We start from the raw sequence: 12,053 nt of genomic DNA on the forward strand, positions 1-12,053 counted from the left end.
TAATACAGCCCATTTAGACCCCAAAAGAGCCCATTTAGGGTCCAAAAATGGCCATTTTGGCCCCAAAAGAGCCCATTTAGACCCCAAAAGTGGCCATTTAGAGCCCAAAACAGCTCATTTTGGGTCCAAAAAAGCCCATTTTAGGTCCATTTTGGATCCAAAAGAGCCCATTTAGACCCCTAAAGAGCCCATTTTGGCCCCAAAACAGCCCATTTAGACCCCAAAAGAGCCCATTTTGGCCCCATAAGAGCCCATTTTGGCCTCAAAACAGCCCATTTAGACCCCAAAGGAGCCCATTTAGGGTCCAAAAATGGCCATTTTGGCCCCAAAAGAGCCCATTTAGAGCCCATTTAGACCCCAAAGGAACCCATTTAGGGTCCAAAAATGACCATTTTTGCCCCAAAAGTCCCCATTTAGACCCCAAAACAGCCCATTTTGGGTCAAAAAAAGCCCATTTCGGGTCCCTATTCACCTTGACATAGTCAGCATGGCCGGGGCAGTCGGTGTGAGCGTAGTGCCTCTGAGCGGTGCAATACTCCACGTGACCCCAAAAAAGCCCATTTTATGTCCATTTTGGCCCCAAAACAGCCCATTTTGGGTCCATTTTGGGTCCAAAAAAGCCCATTTTAGGTCCATTCTGACCCCAAAAGAGCCCGTTTTGGGTCCAAAAGAGCCCATTTTGGGTCTAAAAATGACCATTTTGGCCCCAAAAAAGCCCATTTAGGGTCCAAAAATGGCCATTTTTGCCCCAAAAGTCCCCATTTAGACCCCAAAACAGCCCATTTAGGGTCCAAAAATGGCCATTTTTGCCCCAAAAGTCCCCATTTTGGCCCCAAGAGACCCCAAAGGAGCCCACTAAGACCCCAAAAGAGCCCATTTTGGGTTGAAAAGAGCCCATTTTGGCCCCAAAAGAGCCCATTTAGAGCCCATTTAGACCCCGAAACAGCCCATTTTGGCCCCAAAACAGCCAATTTAGACCCCAAAACAGCCCATTTTGGCCCCAAAAGACCCCAAAGGAGCCCATTTTGGCCCCAAAAGAGCCCATTTAGACCCCAAAAGAGCCCATTTTGGGTTGAAAAGAGCCCATTTAGACCCCAAAAAAGCCCATTTTGGGTCTAGAAAAGCCCATATTGGCCCCAAACAAGCCCATTAAGACCCAAAAGAGACCATTTTGGGTCAAAAAAAGCCATTTTGGGTCCCTAATTACCTTGACATAGTCAGCATGCCCGGGGCAGTCGGTGTGAGCGTAGTGCCTCTGAGCAGTGCAATGCTCCATTCTATGGCTATGGCCATTTTGGGGGCAAAAGAGCCCATTTTAGGTCCGTTTTGGCCCCAAAAGAGCCCATTTTGACCCCAAAAGTGACCATTTTGGGGTCCAAAAGAGCCCAAAAGTGGCCATTTTGGGCCCAAAAAGGCCCATTTAGACCTCAAAAGAGCCCATTTTGGGTTGAAAAGAGCCCATTTTGGCCCCAAAAGAGCCCATTTTGGGTCTAAAAATGACCAACTTGGGCCTAAAAAAGCCCATTTTGGGTCCAAAAAAGCCCATTTTAGCCCCTAAACTGGCCAAAAGAGCCCAAAATTGGCCATTTTGGGTCAAAAAAAGTCCATTTTGGCCCCAAAACAGCCCATTTTGACCCCAAAAGAGCCCATTTACAGTCTAAAAATGGCCATTTTGGCCCCAAAAGACCCCAAAGGAGCCCACTAAGACCCCAAAAAAGCCCATTTTGGTTGAAAAGAGCCCATTTTGGGTCCAAAAAAGCCCATTTTAGGTCCATATTGGCCCCAAAAGAGCCCATATTGGCCCCAAAAGAGCCCATTTAGACCCCAAAACAGCCCATTTTGGGTCCAAAACAGCCCATTTTAGGTCCCTATATACCTTGACATAGTCAGCGTGCCCAGGGCAGTCGGTGTGAGCGTAGTGCCTCTGAGCGGTGCAATACTCCACGTGAGCCGCGTTGATGGTGATGCCTCTGGCCCGTTCCTCCGGGGCCTTGTCGATATCCTCATAGGGACGGAAATGGGCCGAACCCAACTCGGACAGCACTGAAATGGACCGGAACCAGATCCCAAATGGACTAGGATCGATAATATGGATCCCTATGTAGTCTCTATGGGGTCTATGAGGCTCTATGGGGTCTATGGGGTCTCTATGGGGTCTGTGAGGCTCTATGGGGTGTCTATGGGGTCTGTAGGTCCCTATGGGGTCTCTGTGGGGCTCTATGGGTCTCTATGGGGTCTATGGGGTCTCTATGGGCTCTATGGGGCTCTATGGGGTCTCTATGGGGCTCTATGGGGCTCTATAGGGTCTCTATGAGTCTCTATGGGGCCTATGGGTCCCTATAGAGTCTCTATGGGGCTCTATGGGTCTCTATGGGGCTCTATGGGGTCTCTATGGGGCTCTATGGGGCTCTAAGGGGTCTCTATGGGTCCCTATGGGTCTCTATAGGGTCTCTATGAGTCTCTATGGGTCTGTATGGGTCTCTGTGGTTCTCTATGTCTCTCTATGGGTCTCTATGGGGGCTCTATGGGTCTCTATGGGGTCTCTATGGGGTCTCTATGGGGCTCTATGGGGTCTCTATGGGGTCTATGGGTCCCTATAGAGTCTCTATGGGGCTCTATGGGGTCTCTATGGGGCTCTATGGGGTCTCTATGGGTCTCTATGGGGTCTCTATGGAGTCTCTATGGGGCTCTATGGGGTCTCTATGGGGCTCTATGGGGTCTATGGGTCCCTATAGAGTCTCCATGGGGCTCTATGGGGTCTCTATGGGGATCTATGGGGTCTATGGGTCCCTATAGAGTCTCTATGGGTCTCTATGGGGTCTCTATGGGGTCTATGGGTCCCTATAGAGTCTCTATGGGGCTCTATGGGGTCTCTATGGGGCTCCATGGGGTCTCTATGGGGCTCTATGGGGCCTCTATGGGGCCTTGTCGATATCCTCATAGGGACGGAAATGGGCCGAACCCGACTCGGACAGCACTGAAATGGACCGGAACCAGATCCCAAATGGATTAGGATCGATAATGGAACCTAATTGGGGTCTGTGGTCTCTCTATGGGGCTCTATGAGGTCTGTGAGGCTCTATGGGTCTCTATGGAACGTCTATGGGGTCTCTATGGGGCTCTATGGGGTCTCTATGGGGTCTCTATGGGTCTCTATGGGTCTCTATGGTCTCTATGGGGCTCTATGGGGTCCCTATGGGTCTCTATGGGTCTCAATGGGGCCTCTATGGGGCTCTATGGAGTCTATGGGTCCCTATAGAGTCTCTATGGGGCTCTATGGTCTCTATGGGGTGTCTATGGGGTATCTATGGGGTCTCTATGGGGCTCTATGGGGTCTCTATGGGTCTCTATGGGTCTCTATGGGTCTCTATGGGGCTCTATGGGGTCTCTATGGGGCTCTATGGGGCTCTATGGGGTCTCTATTGGGGCCTTGTCGATATCCTCATAGGGACGGAAATGGGCCGAACCCGACTCGGACAGCACTGAAATGGACCGGAACCAGTAATGGGTTGGGTTGGGTTGGCTTAATGGGTTGAGTTGAGTTGGGTTGGGTTGGGTTGAGTTGAGTTGGGTTGAGCTGGGTTGGGTTGGATTAATGGGTTGAGTTGGGATGGGTTGGGTTGGGTTAATGGGTTGGGTTGGGTTGATGAGTTGGGTTGAGTTGGGTTGGGTTGGGTTGGGTTGAGTTGGGTTGAGTTGGGTTGGGTTGAGTTGGGTTGGGTTAATGGGTTGAGTTGGGTTAGGTTGAGTTGAGTTGGGTTGGGTTAATGGGTTGAGTTGGGTTGAGTTGGATTGGGTTGAGTTGGGTTGACTTAATGGGTTGAGTTGGGTTGGGTTGGGTTAATGGGTTGAGTTGAGTTGGGTTGGGTTGGGTTGATGAGTTGGGTTGAGTTGGGTTGGGTTGAGTTAATGGGTTGGGTTGAGTTGGGTTGAGTTGGGTTGGGTTAATGGGTTGAGTTAAGTTGAGTTGGGTTGGGTTGGCTTAATGGGTTGAGTTGGGTTGGGTTAATGGGTTGAGTTGGGTTGAGTTGGATTGGGTTGAGTTGTGTTGACTTAATGGGTTGAGTTGAGTTGGGTTGGGTTAATGGGTTGAGTTGGGTTGATGAGTTGGGTTGAGTTGGGTTGGGTTGGGTTGGGTTGAGTTGGGTTGAGTTGGGTTGGGTTGAGTTGGGTTGGGTTGGGTTGGGTTGAGTTGGGTTGGGTTGGGTTGGGTTGAGTTGGGTTGGGTTGGGTTGAGTTGGGTTGGGTTGAGTTGGGTTGGGTTGGGTTGGGTTGAGTTGGGTTGGGTTGGGTTGAGTTGGGTTGGGTTGGGTTGAGTTGGGTTGGGTTGAGTTGAGTTGGGTTGAGTTGGGTTGGCTTAATGGGTTGGGTTGGGTTGAGTTGGGTTGGGTTGGGTTGAGTTGGGTTGAGTTAATGGGTTGAGTTAATGGGTTGAGTTGCATTGGGTTGATACATTGGGTTGAGTTGGGTTGAGTTAATGGGTTGGGTTAATGGGTTGAGTTGGGTTAATGGGTTGAGTTGGGTTGGCTTAATGGGTTGGGTTGTGTTGGGTTGAGTTGGGTTGGGTTGAGTTGAGTTGAGTTGGGTTGGGTTGAGTTGGGTTGGGTTAATGGTTTGGGTTGAGTTGGGTTGGGTTAATGGTTTGGGTTGAGTTGGGTTGGGTTGATGAGTTGGGTTGAGTTGGGTTGGGTTGAGTTAATGGGTTGGGTTGAGTTGGGTCGAGTTGGGTTGGGTTGGGTTAATGGGTTGGGTTGGGTTGAGTTGGGTTAATGGGTTGAGTTGGGATGGGTTGGGTTGGGTTAATGGGTTGAGTTGGGTTGGTGGGTTGGGTTGGGTTAATGGGTTGAGTTGGGTTGAGTTGGTTTGGCTTGGGTTGGGTTGAGTTGGGTTGGGTTGGGTTGAGTTGGGTTAATGGGTTGAGTTGGGTTGGGTTGGGTTGGGTTGAGTTGGGTTGAGTTGGGTTGGGTTGGGTTAATGGGTTGGGTTGGGTTGATGAGTTGGGTTGAGTTGGGTTGGGTTGAGTTGGGTTGAGTTGGGTTGGGTTAATGGGTTGGGTTGGGTTAATGGGTTGGGTTGGGTTGATGAGTTGGGTTGAGTTGGGTTGGGTTGAGTTGGGTTGAGTTGGGTTGGGTTAATGGGTTGGGTTGGGTTGAGTTGAGTTGGGTTGAGTTGGGTTGGCTTAATGGGTTGGGTTGGGTTGAGTTGAGTTGGGTTGAGTTGGGTTGGCTTAATGGGTTGGGTTGGGTTGAGTTGGGTTGGGTTGAGTTGGGTTGAGTTAATGGGTTGAGTTAATGGGTTGAGTTGCATTGGGTTGATACATTGGGTTGAGTTGGGTTGAGTTAATGGGTTGGGTTAATGGGTTGAGTTGGGTTAATGGGTTGAGTTGGGTTGGCTTAATGGGTTGGGTTGTGTTGGGTTGAGTTGGGTTGGGTTGAGTTGAGTTGGGTTGGGTTGAGTTGGGTTGGGTTAATGGGTTGAGTTGGGTTGGGTTAATGGTTTGGGTTGAGTTGGGTTGGGTTGATGAGTTGGGTTGAGTTGGGTTGGGTTGAGTTAATGGGTTGGGTTGAGTTGGGTCGAGTTGGGTTGGGTTGGGTTAATGGGTTGGGTTGGGTTGAGTTGGGTTAATGGGTTGAGTTGGGTTGGTGGGTTGGGTTGGGTTAATGGGTTGAGTTGGGTTGAGTTGGTTTGGCTTGGGTTGGGTTGAGTTGGGTTGGGTTGGGTTGAGTTGGGTTAATGGGTTGAGTTGGGTTGGGTTGGGTTGGGTTGAGTTGGGTTGAGTTGGGTTGGGTTGGGTTAATGGGTTGGGTTGGGTTGGCTGAATGGGTTGGGTGAGTTGGGTTGAGTTGAGTTGAGTTGGGTTGAGTTGGGTTGAGTTGAGTTGGGTTGAGTTGAGTTGGGTTGAGTTGGGTTGGGTTGGGTTGAGTTGGGTTGAGTTGGATTGGGTTGGGTTGACTTAGGTTGAGTTGGGTTGATGGATTGGGTTGAGTTGTGTTGACTTAATGGGTTGAGTTGGACTGGGTTGGGTTAATGGGTTGAGTTGGGTTGGCTTAATGGGTTGGGTTGAGTTGGGTTAAGTTGGGTTGGGTTAATGGGTTGGGTTGGGTTGAGTTGGGTTGGGTTGGGTTGGATTAATGGGTTGAGTTGGGATGGGTTGGGTTGGGTTAATGGGTTGAGTTGGGTTGGTGGGTTGGGTTGGGTTAATGGGTTGAGTTGGGTTGAGTTGGTTTGGCTTGGGTTGGGTTGAGTTGGGTTGGGTTGGGTTGAGTTGGGTTAATGGGTTGAGTTGGGTTGGGTTGGGTTGGGTTGAGTTGGGATAATGGGTTGGGTTGAGCTGGGTTGGGTTGGGTTGGGTTGGGTTGAGTTGGGTTGAGTTGGGTTGGGTTGGGTTGGGTTGGGTTGGATTATTGGGTTGAGTTGGGATGGGTTGGGTTGGGTTAATGGGTTGAGTTGGGTTGGGTTGGGTTAATGGGTTGAGTTGGGTTGATGGGTTGGGTTGAGTTGGGTTGGGTTGGGTTGAGTTGAGTTGGGTTGAGCTGGGTTGGGTTGGATTAATGGGTTGAGTTGGGATGGGTTGGGTTGGGTTAATGGGTTGGGTTGGGTTGATGAGTTGGGTTGAGTTGGGTTGGGTTGGGTTGAGTTGGGTTGGGTTGAGTTGGGTTGAGTTGGGTTGGGTTGGGTTGGGTTGGGTTAATGGGTTGGGTTGAGTTGGGTTGAGCTGGGTTGGGTTGGGTTGGATTATTGGGTTGAGTTGGGATGGGTTGGGTTGGGTTAATGGGTTGAGTTGGGTTGGGTTGGGTTAATGGGTTGAGTTGGGTTGATGGGTTGGGTTGAGTTGGGTTGAGTTGGGTTGGGTTGGGTTGAGCTAGGTTGAGTTGGGTTGGGTTGAGTTGGGTTGAGTTGGGTTGGGTTAATGGGTTGGGTTGAGTTGGGTTGAGTTGGGTTGGGTTGAGTTGGGTTGAGTTGGGTTGGGTTGAGTTGGGTTGGCTTAATGGGTTGGGTTGAGTTGTGTTGAGTTGGGTTGAGTTGGGTCGAGTTGGGTTGGGTTAATGGGTTGGGTTGGGTTGATGAGTTGGGTTGAGTTGGGTTGGGTTGGGTTGGGTTGAGTTAATGGGTTGGGTTGAGTTAATGGGTTGGGTTGAGTTAATGAATGGGTCGGGTTGAGTTAGGTTGAGTTGGGTTGGGTTGAGTTGGGTTGGGTTAATGGGTTGAGTTGGGTTGAGTTGGGTTGGGTTGACTTAGGTTGAGTTGGGTTGATGGGTTGGATTGAGTTGTGTTGACTTAATGGGTTGAGTTGGGTTGGGTTGAGTTGAGTTGGCTTGAGTTAATGGGTTGAGTTGGGTTGAATTGGATTGGGTTGAGTCGGGATGGGTTGACTTGGGTTGTCTTAATGGGTTGAGTTGGGTTGAGTTGAGTTGAGTTGGGTTGGGTTGAGTTAATGGGTTGAGTTGGGTTAATGGGTTGAGTTGAGTTAATGGATTGGGTTGACTTGGGTTGGGTTGAGTTGCATTGAGCCTCCATTAAGCCACCCCCCCATCCTCCTTCAAGCCCCGCCCCCTCCCTTCATTAAGCCCCGCCCCCCACATTAAGCCACCTTCCACCTTAAGCCCCGCCCCCTTTCCTAAGCCCCGCCCCCTCCCTTCATTAAGCCCCGCCTCCCCATTAAGCCACCTTCCACCTTAAACCACGCCCCCTCTCCTAAGCCCCGCCTCCTATCACATTAAGCCCCGCCCCCTTTTCTAAGCCCCGCCCCCTCCCTCCATTAACCCTCCTCCTCACCTTAAGCCCCGCCCCCTTTCCTAAGCCCCGCCCCCTCCCTTCATTAAGCCCCGCCCCCCTCATTAAGCCTCCTCCCCACCTTAAGCCCCGCCCCCTCCTCACCTTAAGCCCCGCCCCCTTTTATAAGCCCCGCCTCCTACCACCTTAAGCACCTCCCCATTTCCTAAGCCCCGCCCACTTTCTTAAGCCTCCCCACCTTAAGCCCCGCCCCCTTTCCAAAGCCCCGCCCCTTCTTACGCCTCCTTCACCTTAAGCCCCGCCCCCTTTCCTAAGCCCCGCCCCCTCCCTTTATTAACCCTCCTCCACCTTAAACCACGCCCCCTTTCCTAAGCCCCGCCCCTCCTTATTAAGCCTCCTCCCCACCTTAAGCCCCGCCCCCTTTCCTAAGCCCCGCCCCCTCCCTAAAGCTACGCCCCTTTCATAAGCCCCGCCCCCTCCCTCCATTAAGCCACCTTCCACCTTAAGCCCCGCCCCCTTTCCTAAGCCCCTCCCCCTCCCTCCATTAAGCATCCTCCCCACCTTAAGCCCCGCCCCCTTTCCTAAGTCCCGCCCCTCCCTTCATTAAGCCCCGCCCCCTCATTAAGCCTCCTTCCCACCTTAAACCACGCCCCCTTTCCTAAGCCCCGCCTCCTCCCCACCTTAAGCCACGCCCCCTCCTTATTAAGCCCCGCCTCCTCCCCACCTTAAGCCCCGCCCCCTCCCTTCATTAACCCTCCTTCACCTTAAACCACGCCCCCTTTCCTAAGCCCCGCCCCCTTCCTCCATTAAACCTCCTCCCCACCTTAAGCCCCGCCCCCTTTCCTAAGCCCCGCCCCCTCCCTTCATTAACCCTCCTCCCCACCTTAAGCCCGCCCCCTTTCCTAAGCCCCGCCTCCTCCCCACCATAAGCCCCGCCCCCTCCCACCATTAAGCCTCACCCCCACCTTAAGCCCCGCCCCCTTTCCTAAGCCCCGCCCCCTCCATCCATTAAGCCTCCTCCTATCTTAAGCCCCGCCCCCTCCTTATTAAGCTCCGCCCCCTCCCTTACTTAAGCCTTCTCCCCACCTTAAACCACGCCCCCTTTCCTAAGCCCCGCCCCTCCCTTCATTAAGCCCCGCCCCCTCATTAAGCCTCCTTCCCACCTTAAACCACGCCCCCTTTCCTAAGCCCCGCCTCCTCCCCACCTTAAGCCACGCCCCCTCCTTATTAAGCCCCGCCTCCTCCCCACCTTAAGCCCCGCCCCCTCCCTTCATTAACCCTCCTTCACCTTAAACCACGCCCCCTTTCCTAAGCCCCGCCCCCTTCCTCCATCAAGCCTCCTCCAAGCCTTAAGCCCCGCCCCCTTTCCTAAGCCCCGCCCCCTTTCCTAAGCCCCGCCCCCTTTCCTAAGCCCCGCCCCCTTTCCTAAGCCCCGCCCCCTCCCTTTATTAACCCTCCTTCACCTTAAACCACGCCCCCTTTCCTAAGCCCCGCCCCCTTCCTCCATTAAACCTCCTCTCCACCTTAAGCCCCGCCCCCTTTCCTAAGCCCCGCCCCCTCCCTTTATTAGCCCTCCTCTCCACCTTAAACCACGCCCCCTTTCCTAAAGCCCCGCCCCCTCCCTTCATTAAGCCTGCCCCGCCTTAAGCCCCGCCCCCTTCCTTTATTAAGCCCCGCCCCCTTATTAAGCCACCTTACGCCCCGCCCCCTTTCCTAAGCCCCGCCCCCTCCCACCTTAAGCCCCGCCCCCTTTTCTAAGCCCCGCCCCCTCCCTCCATTAAGCCTCCTCCCCACCTCAAACCACGCCCCCTTTCCTAAGCCCCGCCCCCTCCTTATTAAGCCCCGCCCCCCCCTCTCCTAAGCCCCGCCCACCCTTGGTAATGGCGGCGGTCAGGGTGGTCTTGCCGTGGTCCACGTGACCGATGGTTCCCACGTTGACGTGCGGCCGGTCCCGCACAAAAGCCTCGGCCGCAAGATGGCGCCTCTGGAGGACCAAGTCACGTGACCCCCGCCGCCGCGGCCCTTCTACCCACCCGCAACTCTATGCTCGCCCCAACGTTAGCCAACGGCAGCCGGCAACGCAACGCTACGACGGGGAAAAATAGAGAGAAAATAGGGTAAAATAGGGTAAAAATGGGGGTAAAATAGGGTAAAAATGGGGGTAAAATAAAGATAACGGGGCCTCCCCTCCCCCCATAGGCCGAGCCGTACCGGCCGCACGCAGGAGGACGGCGGGGGAGCGCCATCTTGGACGTCCTCAATGCTACGGGCCGGATGTGACGTCAGGCAAGGCGACACTTCCGCTTGGAGGGTAGAGCGGTTTCCGGTTTCTGGCTTTTTTTTCTTGCTAAGGGCGCTCTATGCGAGTTGGAGGTGCGGCTCGGTGGTGGTTTTGGAGGACTGAAGGGAATGAATGGGACCCATATGGACCCCATAGAGACCCATAGAGACCCCATAGAAGCCCATAGAGACCCATAGAGCTCCATAGAGACCCCATAGGGACCCCATAGAGACCCATAGAGACCCATAGAGACCCATAGAGACCCATAGAGACACATAGAGACCCATAGGGACCCCATAGAGACCCATAGAGCCCCATAGAGACACATAGAGACCCATAGAGACCCATAGAGACCCATAGAGACCCCATAGGAACCCATAGAGACCCACAGACCCTATAGAAACCCCATAGAGACCCCATAGAGACCCATAGAGACCCATAGAGACACATAGAGACCCCATAGAGCCCCATAGAGACCCCATAGGGACCCCATAGAGACCCATAGAGACCCATAGAGACCCATTGGGACCCATAGAGACCCATAGAGCCCCATAGAGCCCCATTCTGCCCCATAGGGACCCCATAGAGCCCCACAGACCCCATAGAGACCCCATAGAAACCATAGGGACCCCATAGAGACCCATAGAGACCCCATAGAGCACCACAGACCCCATAGAGACCCATTGTGACCCATAGAGACACCATAGGGACCCATAAAGACCCCATAGGAACCCATAGAGACCCATAGAGACCCCATAGGGGCCCATAGAGACTCACAGACCCTATAGAGACCCTATAGAGACCCCATAGAGACCCCATAGAGCCCCATTCTGCCCCATAGGGACCCCACAGACCCCATAGAGACCCATAGAGCCCCATAGAAACCCATAGCGACCCATAGAGACCCCATAGAGCCCCACAGAGCCCCATAGAGACCCCATAGGGACCCATAGAGACCCATAGCGACCCATAGAGACCCAGAGACCCATAGAGACCCATAGAGCCCCATAGAGACCCCATAGGGACCCATAGGGACCCCATAGAGACCCATAGAGACCCCATAGTGCCCCACAGAGACCCCATAGAGCCCCATAGAGCCCCATAGAGACCCCATAGGGACTCCATAGGGACCCCATAGAGACCCATAGAGACCCATAGGGACCCTATAGGGACACATAGAGACCCATAGGGACACATAGAGACCCATAGAGACACATAGAGACCCATAGAGACACATAGAGACCCATAGAGACCCATAGGGACCCCATAGGGACACATAGAGACCCACAGACCCTATAGAGACCCCATAGAGACCCCATAGAGTCCCATTCTGCCCCATAGGGACCCCATAGGACTCACAGACCCCATAGTGACCCATAGAGATCCCATAGAGCCCCATTCTGCCCCATAGGGACCCCACAGACCCCATAGAGACTGATTGCGACCCATTGCGCCCCATAGAGACCCCATAGAGCCCCATAGAGACCCATAGAGACCCCATAGTGATCCATAGGGACCCATAGAGACCCATGGAGCCCCATAGAGCCCCATAGCGACCCATAGAGACCCATAGCAACCCATAGGGACCCATAGAGACCCCATAGAGTCCCATTCTGCCCCATAGGGACCCCATAGGACCCACAGATCCCATAGAGACCCCATAGAAACTCATAGAGACCCATAGAGTCCCACAGACCCCATAGTGACCCCATAGAGATCCCATAGAGCTCCATTCTGCCACATAGAGACCCCATAGGCCCCACAGACCCCATAGAGACCCCATAGGGACCCATAAAGACCCCATAGGAACCCATAGAGACCCATAGAAAACCCATAGGGGCCCATAGAGACCCATAGAGACCCCATAGGAACACATAGAGACCCACAGACCCTATAGAGACACCATAGAGACCCATAGAGACCCATAGAGACCCCACAGGGACTCATAGAGCCCCATAGAGACCCCACAGAGACCCAGAGCCCCATAGAGACCCCATAGGGACCCATATGGACCCCATAGAGACCCATAGAAACCCCA

The 12,053-nt window shown here is 53.4% G+C and overlaps 1 long non-coding RNA gene across 1 annotated transcript; it reads right to left on the minus strand.

Moving 5' to 3' along the window:
• Positions 1 to 1,882: 1,882 nt before the first annotated feature.
• On the minus strand, positions 1,883 to 10,038 carry LOC140264941 (uncharacterized). Its single transcript, XR_011906157.1, has 3 exons — positions 9,946 to 10,038; positions 9,607 to 9,820; positions 1,883 to 2,043 (listed from the first exon to the last, which is right to left on the minus strand). It is a non-coding gene; the product is annotated as an uncharacterized lncRNA (long non-coding RNA).
• Positions 10,039 to 12,053: the final 2,015 nt, after the last annotated feature.

Source organism: Excalfactoria chinensis, unplaced genomic scaffold, assembly GCF_039878825.1.
Source record: "Excalfactoria chinensis isolate bCotChi1 unplaced genomic scaffold, bCotChi1.hap2 Scaffold_358, whole genome shotgun sequence".
NCBI classification, from domain to species: Eukaryota; Metazoa; Chordata; class Aves; order Galliformes; family Phasianidae; genus Excalfactoria; species Excalfactoria chinensis.